Source organism: Phyllobates terribilis, unplaced genomic scaffold (assembly GCF_046119375.1).
Source record: "Phyllobates terribilis strain yellow unplaced genomic scaffold, ASM4611937v1 Scaffold_682__1_contigs__length_827410, whole genome shotgun sequence".
In the NCBI taxonomy this organism is placed as follows: Eukaryota; Metazoa; Chordata; class Amphibia; order Anura; family Dendrobatidae; genus Phyllobates; species Phyllobates terribilis.
Window position 1 is genome coordinate 321,773 of NW_027363442.1, and position 15,479 is coordinate 337,251.

The window sequence follows — 15,479 nt, forward strand, 5'->3', positions numbered from 1 at the left end:
TTCGCTGCAAGAACACTGGGAGCGCAGATTGCAAGCGGCTGCAATTTGCAACCTTGTTGCGTTTTTCCATGGAGGTTGACCCTAACCTCGTGCCTCTTTATGCGAGGCTAAAAAACTCTATCCGAGTTCACTTCACGGCGGGTGGCTCGGATATGAGGAAATTAGGGTATGTAGTCCAGGACGTGCTCAGGAACCTTCTTGGCGTACAAAGGAATGAAATTCTCTCCATCCAGGATTATCCCAGAAGAGGTGACTATGACATCACATTCACCGGAGAAGGTATTTTTAGAGATGTACTAGAAAAGTTAAAAAAAGTTGAAAATAGTCCTGTTTTGAAAGGGATACAAATTGTTGAGCACGTCCTGGATGAGGTAAGACTGGTTATTGTAAAAATATTTTCGCCCTTTGTTTCTGCTCCAGAAGTAATGTCATTTCTAGCAATTTATTTTAAAAGTGTTAAATGTATTGGGAAGATATTAAACGAATATAACATATGGACATCTAAGTGGAAATTCCTTGTGAAGTGTACAAGAGATCCAAATACACCAGGTGGTATACGGCTCCCCCCTGCCCGTTTCAAAATTGGGCAAACAAATGGGGATTTCTTCTTTTCTGGGATGCCAGTATATTGCAGAAATTGTGGGCGCTATGGTCATTCAAAAGAAAACTGTCATGTATCATGTAGAAATTGTGCTAGTGAAGAACATGAGACAAAAGAATGCCCTAAGGAAAAGAAATGCAGTTTTTGCCAGACTCCAGGTCACTTTTATTTTTCTTGTCCTCACAGATTTCGGGAAGATGAGCAAAAGGGGAAGTCCAAGACGTCCGACCAAGGACCAAAAGATCAGACCACCCCTCAGGAGGAGGAACAACAACCTGGAGCCTCTGGAGACAATAAGGGCGTACCAAATAGTGAAGTGTCTCCAGAGTCTATGACAGGTAAAATACCAAATCCCAAAACCTGGCTGCAGGACCTGCGGGAGTCCAAAAGGAGGGCTGAGAAGGAGCAGAAGGGCACTACTGGCAAGGTCAAAAGGGACCGGCAAAAGGCCGACACAGAAGCCCATGCCCAGTCTGGGTCTCCTAGTGCTGAGGGCGCTGAGTGGATAAAGGTGGGTCCTAAGAAAAAGAAAAAGGGTGGTTCGGAGGAGGCAGCAGGAGGTGAACAGATGGACACTTCTCCAGAAGGGGACGTGGACGCTGGACCCTCAGGGGTTTCGGTCTCCGCTGCTACAGGTGGGGACCGGGATCTTGCTGCCTCTGAAGAGTCAGAGGCTCTGCCTTGTGCGCAACCTCCTCCTATAGGACGACCTTCTACAGGTCAAACAGGGGCGGCGGAACCCCTCGGGGACCCACCTGATGAGGAACTGCATGGCTAGCCAATGGAGACCCAGCGGGTTCTGCCAGCCAGCCCTCCGAGCTATGCCAGTGTAGCGTCGGGTTTATATAAATGTGGTAATCTTTCCTCCTCCACGGAGACTCTCGTGACGATACTATCAGATGAGGAGGGAGGCGCAAGCCCAGTGGTCTGATCAGGTTCATCGGACAGGTAAATCCGTTGCTCTTAGTTACCTAAGTAAAATTTCTACATTTTCTAATGATGGCTGAACTCAAAGGTATTTCCCTCAACGTGAGAGGCATAAAATCTAACACGAGAAGAACTGCTCTTTTTAATTTTTTTACGTGTTTTACTGCATCTGTATTTTTTCTGCAAGAATGTAATATCCCACATGAAATGTCATATCAAAAATATAAAGATGAGTGGAAGTGTGGGCCATCTGTCTGGTCCGGATCGAATGCTGCAGGATCAGCGGGTGTAGCCATACTTTTTAAAGGGAACGTTTTAATTGATTTTATTCAGGAAATTTTACCAGGTCGTATTTTATTAGTGAAAGCTTTTATTGATGGTATTAGATGGCAGTTTTTCAATTTTTATGGATCCCCAGAGAAAAATGAAAGAGCCGAAATGCTTGATCTTTTACCATTATTTATTAATAACTCTGAACCTTTTATCTTAGCAGGGGATTTTAATTGTGTTTTAAAAGGTGAAAACCGGCGCTCCAGCTCTGTAAGCAGGAACTACGATAAAACCTCAGGTATGCTACATGATATAGTCAAAGATGCTAAATTGATAGACATATATAAAGAGTGTCATAGTGACAGCCCAGAGGACGCCGGTTTCACTTGGAGCAATGCTAATTGTAGCTCTAGGATTGATTTTATTTTTGGTTCAGATAAAACAATACCTGCCAAATGTGAAGTTTTAACTAATATATTTTCAGACCATAAACTTTTATCCTTTACCATAAAAGTAAATGACAACAAAAAATGTGGTAAGAAAAGCTGGAAAATGAACGTATCCCTTTTAACCGACCCGCAGATTTTATCAGATTTTATTGAGTTTTATAGGAAATGTAGAAAAGGGAAAAAAACAAATGAGACTATGAGTGTATGGTGGGATAGAATGAAAGTAAAAATAAAAGACTTTTTTATTAAAAAGAGTATATGTAGAGCCAAAGAAAAATATGAAGAATATAGAATTTTAAATACCCGCCTACAAACATTATTTAAGCTCAGAGACAATGGGATAGATGTACAAGTTGATATTTCAAACTTAAAAGAAGAGATTTCAAAATGGCTAGAACAAAAAGGAAAAGAGATAATTTTTCGTTCTAGAGTACAACATATAGAAGAAAATGAAAAGTGTTCCAGATATTTTTTTAGGAAAAATAAAAAAGAAAAAGTGATAATTGACCATATAGATGGTGAGAATAATATAAAAAATATGCTGGGTAAAGTTGAGGTTTTTTTTTCTAATCTTTTTAATGGAAAAAATATAGATAATAAATTAATGGATGATTCGCTGCAAGGACTAACAGCTGTTTTAGATCCCGCATCCCAAGAGTTTTTATCCCAAGTTTTAACGGAACAAGAAGTGTTAAAAACTATTAAAAGTTTTAAAACTGGAAAGGTCCCTGGTCCTGATGGCATCCCAATAGAATTTTATGTATGTTTTTATGATATTTTAAAAGATGATTTGTTTTATTTGTTTACTGAGGTTTTTAATAATAAGGTTTTATTAAATTCCTGGAAGAAAGGTGAAGTCTCCCTCCTATACAAAAAAGGCGATAAATCAAAATTAGAAAACTGGAGACCAATAACACTTTTAAATTGTGACTATAAAATAATGGCTAAAATTTGTGCAAATCGTCTAAAAGAAGTCATCAGCAAAGTTATTCATTCTAATCAAGTGTGTGGGGTGCCGGGGCGCAGTATATGGGACAATCTGAATTTAGTGAAAGACTGTATTGAGGATGTGAAAGACAGAAAGGGGAAAATGGCGATTTTATCTATTGATTTTGAAAAAGCATTTGACCGTGTCTCACACTTTTATCTTTTTAAAGTTTTAGAGAAAATGGGCATACCAGAAGGGTTTTCACTATCGCTTAAAGCATTTTACAAGGATTGTACAAGTAAGATTTTAGTGAATGGTTTTAAGACACAAGAGGTATTTTTACGGTCAGGGGTGAAACAGGGATGCCCTCTGTCCCCCCTACTGTTTATCTGTGCACTGGAACCAATGTTATGTGCAATACGCCAAAATAAACAGATATGCGGTGTCCCTCTGCCTGGAAGCGGTGGTTTGGAGGCCAAGGTTGTAGGCTACATGGATGACGTGGCGGTCTTGTGTACAGATGCACCATCACTTACGGCCACTCTCCATCAAGTGCAATCCTTTTGTCTAGCTTCTGGTTTTAAAATCAATTTTAATAAGTGTAACATTTTAAGTGTTGGGGGGATGATTTTACGTGATGTACCAATTAATGTCTCCGAATCCATTTCCATTTTAGGTATATCATTCACTGAAAATAATGATGGTTATAATAGTTGGGAAACAGTTACACAGAAAGTAAATACGAAAATATGTATGTGGAACATGAGGAGACTTACAATGGAGGGTAAAGTATTGGTTTTAAAGATGGTGATTTTACCTCTTTTATTGTATCTTAGCATGGTTTTCCCCCCGCCTGTTAATGTTTTAAAAAAGATAACCAAAACCTGTTTTACCTTCTTTTGGAACTCAAAAATGGAAAAGCTGAAAAGAGAAATCGTGATGAAATCAAAAGTAAAAGGTGGTAAAGATTTTCCAGATTTTAATAGGTTTCTTTTAATCCATCTGTTCGTTTACTGTTTTAATGCCCTTTTTAAGAATCACTATTGGTCCTTTTTTATGCGTTTTAATACAGGATTTTTTATGAGAAAGTTTGGATGGTATGAAGTTAATATATCTGTGCCCCATGCTTTTAATTTGTCGACGCATTATGAGATTTTAAGGAAAATAGTGTCCGATTTTAATTTAGGGACTAAGAAAATAGAGGAGTTAAGAAATAGTAAGAAACTAATTAAAGAAATACGAAAAAGTGAGGAAATATGTAATGTTGACAGATATGATGATGACAAATCTATGTCTATCTGGAAAATGATTAACGTTTTTTATCTTTTTAATGAACAGAGAGATCTGGCTTGGAGTTGCATGCACCGCTGTCTTCCTTGCCGGGCATTCCAATACAGAAGAGGATTTGTGAGGTCTGCCATCTGCCCAAGAGCCGGATGCCAAGAAGAGGAAACGGTGGAACATCTATTATGGACATGTAATTTTGCAAAGGATTTCTGGAGAAGACTGCTCCCCCTACTGGAAAGGGTGGCAGACCTCAAGGACTTTACATATAAAACTGTGCTATACGGACTTATGGAATGCCCCACAATGGACCAGTACACAATGGCTTGGAAGACAGTGAACTGCGCCAAGTCATCTCTCTGGAAAGCGCGCAACATTGCTATTTTTAAACAAGATGTTTTATCAGTGAATGATGTTTTAAGTTTATGTTTATGTGAAATGTATACTTATTATTTAATTGACAAAAAGAAGAATGTACATATTTCCAAAAAATGGCTTGTTGACCAATGGAACCTAATTATTTAAAATCTTTGTATTTTTTTGTTTTGTAAATTTCATTTGTCTTTTAACGTTTGGTATTTGTGTAATTATGCTTGTAATTTGTTAAAGTTTTAATAAACGGTTTTATCCCTCTGCAGGGGATAGCCAAATTAAAAAAAATCTGTTCTTATCAGTTTAATATCTGATACGTCCCCTATCTGGGGACCATATATTAAATGGATTTTTAGAACAGGGAGATGGAAAAAGAGCTTGCTCTGTCCACTCCACGCATTGACCTGGTATTGCAGTATCTCCAGGACCGGTGCACCCCTTCTTTAATGCAGTTTCTAAAATCAGAAAGAATTGAATTCAATGTTTTTTGTTCATTTTGCTTGTTTGTCGGATTTTGGGATGGACTCTTTGGCTTTGCTTTTCTTCTCCTCATTGGATTTTTCATGTTCAAAGTTGCAGAAGCCAGATTACAAGCTCATTTTGGTTCAACTTCAGCAACTGTGCATTGCATTGCCATGTAATGTGATGCAATGCTATCTTTCTAGCTCTCCCTTTTTACTTCCTTTTGGATAAACAGACATATTAGGCAAGCATTTTGGAGCTTTCACCAAAATAACTACAGGTGGTGAGATAAGCTGCACAATATAATTGACCTTTCAGTATATTGTTGCACACACACCATCTATTTAGCAAATGCCCTTGTTATCAACAGCAGCCTTTTAAACTCACCTGAGCTAACAGGTATGTGCGCTGGTTACTCTGCTGCGCTTAAAATTTCTTTTTTGGTTTGCTACAATGCCTTTTCTGAAACGTTGTCTCCCTCTGCTGGAACACTGACTTCTTTCATTTAATGCCTGCAGACTATAAAAGAGAACCCAACCCAAAAAGTTTGGTTGATTAGTCTGTGGCATTCTGTTAAACTGTTGCTTATGGCGGTCTCTGTGAGCTTCTCAGCGACATTCAGCCAGCCAGGTATCCTGCCTGCAGTAGATGGAATGTGGCAATGGAACGCTGGCTGCGCGTGTCATAATAGGCTCTGAGCCTTTATATACCTGTGCACAGCAGCAGCCACCTTCAGTCTGCTGCTGGACAGCCAGCAGCAGCAGCAGCAGCAGGAGAGGTATGTAATCTGGAGCCCTCCTGCTAAGGGTAGACAGCTGCTCGTTCCACCCCACCCCCCGCCTTAATTGGTTCTCCTCCCTTCCAACGGTGTTGAGGCGGGTGGGAACAGCAGGGGGTGAAGGTGCTGTGTTTAAAGAGGTGGAGTTATGCAGATCTAAAACGCGTGGATTGCAGCAGCAGCAAGCCGAAAAGTGCAGGCATGTAAGGGATCTAGAGGTTGACAACATGTCTTCTTAACGGGAGTCCAGGAGCTCATCTCCACAAATGGACTTTTCAGGATCCTTGGGTGGCTCCGTAGTTTGAAACCAATTCTGGTTATCGCTTCTCGGCCTTTTGGCTAAGATCAAGTGTAGTATCTGTTCTTATCAGTTTAATATCTGATACGTCCCCTATCTGGGGACCATATATTAAATGGATTTTTAGAACAGGGAGATGGAAAAAGAGCTTGCTCTGTCCACTCCACGCATTGACCTGGTATTGCAGTATCTCCAGGACCGGTGCACCCCTTCTTTAATGCAGTTTCTAAAATCAGAAAGAATTGAATTCAATGTTTTTTGTTCATTTTGCTTGTTTGTCGGATTTTGGGATGGACTCTTTGGCTTTGCTTTTCTTCTCCTCATTGGATTTTTCATGTTCAAAGTTGCAGAAGCCAGATTACAAGCTCATTTTGGTTCAACTTCAGCAACTGTGCATTGCATTGCCATGTAATGTGATGCAATGCTATCTTTCTAGCTCTCCCTTTTTACTTCCTTTTGGATAAACAGACATATTAGGCAAGCATTTTGGAGCTTTCACCTAAATAACTACAGGTGGTGAGATAAGCTGCACAATATAATTGACCTTTCAGTATATTGTTGCACACACACCATCTATTTAGCAAATGCCCTTGTTATCAACAGCAGCCTTTTAAACTCACCTGAGCTAACAGGTATGTGCGCTGGTTACTCTGCTGCGCTTAAAATTTCTTTTTTGGTTTGCTACAATGCCTTTTCTGAAACGTTGTCTCCCTCTGCTGGAACACTGACTTCTTTCATTTAATGCCTGCAGACTATAAAAGAGAACCCAACCCAAAAAGTTTGGTTGATTAGTCTGTGGCATTCTGTTAAACTGTTGCTTATGGCGGTCTCTGTGAGCTTCTCAGCGACATTCAGCCAGCCAGGTATCCTGCCTGCAGTAGATGGAATGTGGCAATGGAACGCTGGCTGCGCGTGTCATAATAGGCTCTGAGCCTTTATATACCTGTGCACAGCAGCAGCCACCTTCAGTCTGCTGCTGGACAGCCAGCAGCAGCAGCAGCAGCAGGAGAGGTATGTAATCTGGAGCCCTCCTGCTAAGGGTAGACAGCTGCTCGTTCCACCCCATCCCCCGCCTTAATTGGTTCTCCTCCCTTCCAACGGTGTTGAGGCGGGTGGGAACAGCAGGGGGTGAAGGTGCTGTGTTTAAAGAGGTGGAGTTATGCAGATCTAAAACGCGTGGATTGCAGCAGCAGCAAGCCGAAAAGTGCAGGCATGTAAGGGATCTAGAGGTTGACAACATGTCTTCTTAACGGGAGTCCAGGAGCTCATCTCCACAAATGGACTTTTCAGGATCCTTGGGTGGCTCCGTAGTTTGAAACCAATTCTGGTTATCGCTTCTCGGCCTTTTGTCTAGGATCAGGTACAGTGATCTAACGGTTGCTGCCTTGGTCTCGGCTAGGAGGTGCCTGGGGTACCCGACTTGTTGGCCTTGGGGGATCGCTCTCTCTTAACGGAGGAGGCTTCACCCCCTTGCAGCTATTGGCAGGTCGGCTTAGTCCCCGGACAACGGGGAGCGATCGTGTCTTGTCTTCGGGGCGACCCGAGGAAATAAGGGCGTTTTCCTTTGCTGAGCTTTATCGCTTAGTGGGCTGTGTAAGTTCTTGGGGTACCCCTCCCTCGGTCTTGGGTTTGTTCCTGCTTTTGTGGGATTCATTCCCTTGTTACTATTGGGGGAGGGCTTAGTCCCTGAGGGCCGAAAATGCCTTTTTCTTTTGGATTTGCGGTGGGGGAGACTCCACTGCGACAGTCCATTAGAATCATGGTGGATGAATGCCAGCGCCATGAGAAGAATCTGCAGTACATCGTGCATGAGATTCTTTTTGGGTTCTTCCACCTGGAGCGAGATAAGATCCTGTGTCTTTACGATCAGGAATTCCGTGGGCGATATACCATTTCCTTTATGGCTAAATCATGCTGTGATAATATCCATGCAGCACTGATGGTTGCGGACAAGGACGATGAGAGACTGAACGGGCTGAGCTTTGACTTCCTGTACGGTGAAGAGGAAGTACCCTTGGTGATCTTCATGTACAGCCCATTCGTCTCTGAGGGCGATATCGAAACCTTTTTGAAGCGTTACTGCAAGTCAGTGCGCTTCTCACATGATATCCTCAACTCCCAGCGCTTCTGGAATGGGAAGAGGAAATACCTGGTGAAGTTCCATCCAGATCAGAGCGGCATTGTTGGTCTTCACCACCCGCCTGCTAATTTTGCCATTGGTAATGTCAGGGGATTCCTACGCTACCCAGGAATGCCCCTTCAATGCCGGAATTGTCATGAATATGGGCATACACGAGAAAATTGTACAAGGGCTCATGTAGTCTTTTGCAACAAGTGCGGTAAGAGTGGGCACACCTCCGCTACGTGTGACTCTGAGATCGTATGTAACCTATGTGGGAAGGCAGGTCACGCCTTCAGGAATTGTCCGAGCAAAAAGTCAAAAACATATGACATGTTTAAGTCAGGTCAACTGACTATCCAAGAATACTTCGGAGGGAGTATTACTACACCTGCCCCTGGACCTGGGTTGGCGCACGCTGACGGGTCCGGACCAAATCCTTCAACGGCTCCGCCAGAGGGCCCGCTGGTAGTTCCACAGAAGGACGGTCGTAGGGGCTCCATAAGATTAACCGAGGGTTCGCTCTCTGTGGAATTGATCGATGTTCTGGCTCTAGATGTTGCCATATCTCAGAGTCAAGAGGAAGGGTCCTCATCCAGCATGAATGCACCACCGGCATTATGTGGAACTGAGGAGACCTCTAGTACCCCGATTAAGCAAGCACCCAGATTCGCCACACCATCATCGGTGATCTTGGGTAAGGGCAAAAAGGGTACGCTCCTTAATCGATCAACCAGTGTGTCGGAAAGAGAGACCTCTAGGGCGCGAAGTAAAAAGGACCCAGCTAAGACCCAGTCGAGCCCTGGTCCTCGAACCAGAAGTCGCAGTAGTTCCGTGACCAGACCAGAGGACAAGACGACCCAGAGGGATGACACCCGTTCCATAGACCAGACCGCCATGAGGACTGCAGATGCACAGGACTTGGAAAAGATGGACAGCTCCCAGCCTCTGAAAAGGCAACGGGAGGACGTAAAGCAACCTGATATCCAAAGAAAACACGGATGTCGAGGTCCAGATGAGGAGCCAAAAGTGGATGATGCCTTTTTGCCTGCTTCAGATCCCGGTAATATTAAACAAATCCTGACCCCTGGAGATGCGGAGGAGGAGGTGCCGTGTATTGACTTCTTCCCATCTTCAGATCCTGATTCTTCTTAATGTCTGTTCCTCTTAAAATCTCCTCACTAAATGTGAGGTCCCTAAAGAGCCCTACACGTAGGGCTGCTTTATTTTCTTATTTAGAGACATTGGACTTTGATTTCTGCTTTCTACAAGAATGTGGTATACAGAGTAATTTAAATTATAAGGACTTAAAAGAAGACTGGAAACTGGGCGCTTCTGTGTGGTCCGGTGCTAATGACTGTCGTGCTGCCGGAGTTGGACTACTTTGCCGTGGACATTCTACCATCATTCAATCTGTGACTGAAATTATACCTGGCAGAGCTATTTTAATACATCTTGTTTTTAATGGACTTTCTTTACGTTTATTAAATGTGTACGCTCCTCCTGGGAAGCAGGAAAGGGCGGATTTACTTGAAATATTGCCATTATTTTGTGTTGGGTCAACCCCCTGCTAGTGGGAGGAGATTTTAATTGTTTACGTGATGGGGAATCCCGGCAGGGTGGGGATGTGAATCGTAAAGACCGTACCTCCTATTTGTTGAAAAGTTTAATTGATGATTTTAGATTACAGGACTGCTGGAAGGAGCTCTTGCCGGCGGATCCAGGTGTTACATGGTCCAATGGAAGAGTTTCTTCTAGAATTGATTTCATATTTGCTTCTACTGCCTTTAAACCTTGTAAATGTTTTCTTTTATCTAATTTATTCTCTGATCATAAAGTTTTATCTGTGTTTTTAGAGTTAGCAGGGGAACAAAATACCTCAAGAGGCCCATGGAGATTAAATACAACTCTCCTAGAGGATATTGATATTCAAAAGAGGTTTGTGCAGGCCTACCAGTGCTGGCAATCAAAGAGAGACCCCTGCGCCTCGATGCTGGATTGGTGGGAGAGCATTAAACCTAAGATTAAATTATTTTTTATTAAGGCAGGGAAAATGAAAGCAAAAAAGAAAAAGCAGTGGTTTTATGTTTTTAATATGAGATTACAAGTACTCTTTAAACTAAAAGAAGTTGGTATTGATGTGGATGATGATATTGCAAATCTTAAGTCTGAAATAAAAAATGCTCTTAATGAAAAAGGAAAACAAATAATTTTTAACTCCCATGTACAGCACCTGGAGGAAGGAGAGAAATGCTCCCGATTCTTCTTCAAAAAGGTAATGGGGAGGAGGGATGCAATCCTAAATCTTGAAGGTGAAAATGATATTAAGGGTATGTTAGGAAAAGCTTTTAATTTTTATCAACTTCTTTTTAACACTAAAGTTATAGATCCATCCTTTTTAGAGTATGCTATTAATTCCCTTGATTTTAAGTTAGATATTTTAGACCAGGGTATTTTATCTAGGGATCTCACCAGTGAGGAACTTTTACAGATTTTTAAAAGTTTCTCCAGTGGGAAAGCCCCTGGGGAAGACGGTCTACCGATTGAGTTTTATCTGACTTTTTGGGGAATTTTAAAGAACGATATGTTTTTATTGTTTAAAGAAGCTTTTAATACTAATAAATTACCCCCATCTTGGAGGAGAGGTCTGGTATCTTTAATATATAAAAAAGGGGATAGGAGCCAACTTAAAAACTGGCGGCCTATTACGCTTTTAAACCTTGATTATAAAATTTTAGCTAAACTTATTGCAGTCCGTTTAAAACCCTTTATAGCCAAATTAATTCACCCTAACCAGGTATGTGGTGTTCCCGGAAGAACCATAGCTGAGTCCCTCAACATAATTAGGGATACCATATGGTATTCAAAAGAGAGAAGTCAAAACCTTGCTATTTTATCCTTAGACTTTGAAAAAGCTTTTGACAGGGTATCGCATGAATTTCTTTTTATGGTTCTTAAAAAAATGGCGTTTCCAGAGAAAATTTTAACCCGCATTATGCTTTTATATCATTCTTGTTTTAGTCAAATTTCTGTAAATGGGTTTTTAACGAAGGGGGTTCCTCTATTATCAGGGGTGAAACAAGGGTGCCCTCTCTCACCACTGCTCTTTATCTGTGTTATGGAACCACTATTAACCATACTGAGAAAAGATAAAGTAATTAAAGGGGTACCTATTCCCGGGAGTAGGGGTATGCAACTTAAAGCCCTAAGTTACATGGATGATGTTACCATACTATGTCCAGATTCCACATCTCTGAGGAGGGTATTGAGAAACACACAATTTTTCTGTGAAGCCTCAGGTTTTAAATTAAATATAGATAAATGTGACTGTTTTAATGTGGGGGGATGGGACTCCTCTTTGACCCCTGGGATAGTGATACAGAAAAATCACATAAAAATTTTAGGAATTATTTTTAACCAAGCCAATGAGGGGGACCCTAACTGGGACTCTGCAATGGATAAAACTGAACAAAAGATCTCATTGTGGAATTTAAGGAACCTTAGTATGGAAGGTAAAATTTTAATTATTAAAGCCGTTCTAATTCCCATTATGTTGTATGTTGCAATGGTGTTTCCCCCTTCCAATTTACAAATCAAGAAAGTAACAAGAATTGTTTTTATGTTTTTATGGGGTTCAAAAATGGAAAAGTTAAAAAGAGATCTGATGTACAAATGTAAATCTAATGGAGGTAAAGATGTACCCAATTTTTTTACCTTTTTCCATATAAAGTATTTCTGCTTCTGTTTTAAGGTTTTTAAATCTGATGGCATTTTTAGTTATTTTTTAAAATATGCAGCAGGAATGATTTTTAAAAGGTGGTTTAGCCTACCTTTAAGTTCTCCTGTGCTCCTGTGCCCACCTAAACAGTATGTGATACTTGAGAAAACGGTCAGGCTTTTAGGTCTCCAGGAATTGGAGCCTGATATATTGGGGGACCAAAGGAAGGTATCTATTGCTTGCAGACACTCTGAGGACACAATTCCTGTCTCCAATTTTTCACAGGCAAGGTCCAAAACGGTGTGGCGAAATGTGTACGGGAAATATCTTGCAAATGTACACAAGGACCTTGCCTGGGCTATCGTCCACCAGTGCCTCCCTACCCGTGAGTTTCAACATAGGCGGGGGCTGGTGGCGAGAGCCAAATGTCCAAGAGATATATGCGGGGAAAGTGAGTCTGTATTGCATCTCTTTTGGAATTGTCCTTTTGCACAGGAGGTTTGGAGAAAGGTAGGCCCACTTTTAAAATGGGCATGTGGCCTGAAAGATTTTAATCACTTTTATGTCTTTTATGGTCTTTTTAAGTGTCCAAATTTTAAACAATTCCGAGTTGCCTGGATTATTATTAATTGTTTTAAAAATGCCATGTGGAAAGTTAGAAATATTTTATTCTTCAAACATGATCATATTGATTCAACAGACTGTATAAAAATTGCTTTAAGTGAAATGTATATTTACTATCTCAGAGATAAAAAACTGTATGGAGCAAAAGAAGCGGCTTCTATGTGGTGTGTACAATTATGGAACACAATTAGTGGTAATTAAATAAACCCAAGTACATCTGTAATTATGATTTTCTTAATTGTTACAATGGTTTTATGATGGTAAATTGTGTCTTTACAAAAAACTTGAATTGATTATTATCATGTTTTATCATTTTATTGTAATGTTATAAATGTTCTTTTTTAAAACCTTTGTAAATATACTTTTGAATCAATAAAATTGCGTTGAAACCTTATCTGTTCTTATCAGTTTAATATCTGATACGTCCCCTATCTGGGGACCATATATTAAATGGATTTTTAGAACAGGGAGATGGAAAAAGAGCTTGCTCTGTCCACTCCACGCATTGACCTGGTATTGCAGTATCTCCAGGACCGATGCACCCCTTCTTTAATGCAGTTTCTAAAATCAGAAAGTATTGAATTCAATGTTTTTTGTTCATTTTGCTTGTTTGTCGGATTTTGGGATGGACTCTTTGGCTTTGCTTTTCTTCTCCTTATTGGATTTTTCATGTTCAAAGTTGCAGAAGCCAGATGACAAGCTCATTTTGGTTCAACTTCAGCAACTGTGCATTGCATTGCCATGTAATGTAACGCAATGCTATCTTTCTAGCTCTCCCTCTTTACTTCCTTTTGGATAAACAGACATATTAGGCAAGCATTTTGGAGCTTTCACCTAAATAACTACAGGTGGTGAGATAAGCTGCACAATATAATTGACCTTTCAGTATATTGTTGCACACACACCATCTATTTAGCAAATGCCCTTGTTATCAACAGCAGCCTTTTAAACTCACCTGAGCTAACAGGTATGTGCGCTGGTTACTCTGCTGCGCTTAAAATTTCTTTTTTGGTTTGCTACAATGCCTTTTCTGAAACGTTGTCTCCCTCTGCTGGAACACTGACTTCTTTCAATTAATGCCTGCAGACTATAAAAGAGAACCCAACCCAAAAAGTTTGGTTGATTAGTCTGTGGCATTCTGTTAAACTGTTGCTTATGGCGGTCTCTGTGAGCTTCTCAGCGACATTCAGCCAGCCAGGTATCCTGCCTGCAGTAGATGGAATGTGGCAATGGAACGCTGGCTGCGCGTGTCATAATAGGCTCTGAGCCTTTATATACCTGCGCACAGCAGCAGCCACCTTCAGTCTGCTGCTGGACAGCCAGCAGCAGCAGGAGAGGTAAGTAATCAGCAGCCCTCCTGCTAAGGGTAGACAGCTGCTCGTTCCACCCCACCCCCCGCCTTAATTGGTTCTCCTCCCTTCCAACGGTGTTGAGGCGGGTGGGAACAGCAGGGGGTGAGGGTGCTGTGTTTAAAGAGGTGGAGTTATGCAGATCTAAAACGCGTGGATTGCAGCAGCAGCAAGCCGAAAAGTGCAGGCATGTAAGGGATCTAGAGGTTGACAACATGTCTTCTTAACGGGAGTCCAGGAGCTCATCTCCACAAATGGACTCTTCAGGATCCTTGGGTGGCTCCGTAGTTCGAAACCAATTCTGGTTATCGCTTCTCGGCCTTTTGGCTAAGATCAAGTGTAGTATCTGTTCTTATCAGTTTAATATCTGATACGTCCCCTATCTGGGGACCATATATTAAATGGATTTTTAGAACAGGGAGATGGAAAAAGAGCTTGCTCTGTCCACTCCACGCATTGACCTGGTATTGCAGTATCTCCAGGACCGGTGCACCCCTTCTTTAATGCAGTTTCTAAAATCAGAAAGTATTGAATTCAATGTTTTTTGTTCATTTTGCTTGTTTGTCGGATTTTGGGATGGACTCTTTGGCTTTGCTTTTCTTCTCCTCATTGGATTTTTCATGTTCAAAGTTGCAGAAGCCAGGTGACAAGCTCATTTTGGTTCAACTTCAGCAACTGTGCATTGCATTGCCATGTAATGTAACGCAATGCTATCTTTCTAGCTCTCCCTCTTTACTTCCTTTTGGATAAACAGACATATTAGGCAAGCATTTTGGAGCTTTCACCTAAATAACTACAGGTGGTGAGATAAGCTGCACAATATAATTGACCTTTCAGTATATTGTTGCACACACACCATCTATTTAGCAAATGCCCTTGTTATCAACAGCAGCCTTTTAAACTCACCTGAGCTAACAGGTATGTGCGCTGGTTACTCTGCTGCGCTTAAAATTTCTTTTTTGGTTTGCTACAATGCCTTTTCTGAAACGTTGTCTCCCTCTGCTGGAACACTGACTTCTTTCAATTAATGCCTGCAGACTATAAAAGAGAACCCAACCCAAAAAGTTTGGTTGATTAGTCTGTGGCATTATGTTAAACTGTTGCTTATGGCGGTCTCTGTGAGCTTCTCAGCGACATTCAGCCAGCCAGGTATCCTGCCTGCAGTAGATGGAATGTGGCAATGGAACGCTGGCTGCGCGTGTCATAATAGGCTCTGAGCCTTTATATACCTGCGCACAGCAGCAGCCACCTTCAGTCTGCTGCTGGACAGCCAGCAGCAGCAGGAGAGGTAAGTAATCAG

At 41.4% G+C, this 15,479-nt stretch overlaps 4 non-coding genes across 4 annotated transcripts; all 4 read left to right on the forward strand.

The window, feature by feature from the left end:
- The first annotated feature begins 5,085 nt into the window (after positions 1-5,085).
- LOC141235755 (U2 spliceosomal RNA) lies at positions 5,086-5,272 on the forward strand. The gene has a single exon (XR_012301517.1). It is a non-coding gene; the product is annotated as a U2 spliceosomal RNA (small nuclear RNA).
- A 1,118-nt stretch (positions 5,273-6,390) lies between these two features.
- LOC141235820 (U2 spliceosomal RNA) lies at positions 6,391-6,581 on the forward strand. The gene has a single exon (XR_012301553.1). It is a non-coding gene; the product is annotated as a U2 spliceosomal RNA (small nuclear RNA).
- Positions 6,582-13,188: 6,607 nt separating this feature from the next.
- Positions 13,189-13,377, forward strand: LOC141235763 (U2 spliceosomal RNA). Its single transcript, XR_012301525.1, has one exon. It is a non-coding gene; the product is annotated as a U2 spliceosomal RNA (small nuclear RNA).
- A 1,109-nt stretch (positions 13,378-14,486) lies between these two features.
- LOC141235821 (U2 spliceosomal RNA) lies at positions 14,487-14,677 on the forward strand. Its single transcript, XR_012301554.1, has one exon. It is a non-coding gene; the product is annotated as a U2 spliceosomal RNA (small nuclear RNA).
- The last annotated feature ends 802 nt before the right edge of the window (positions 14,678-15,479 follow it).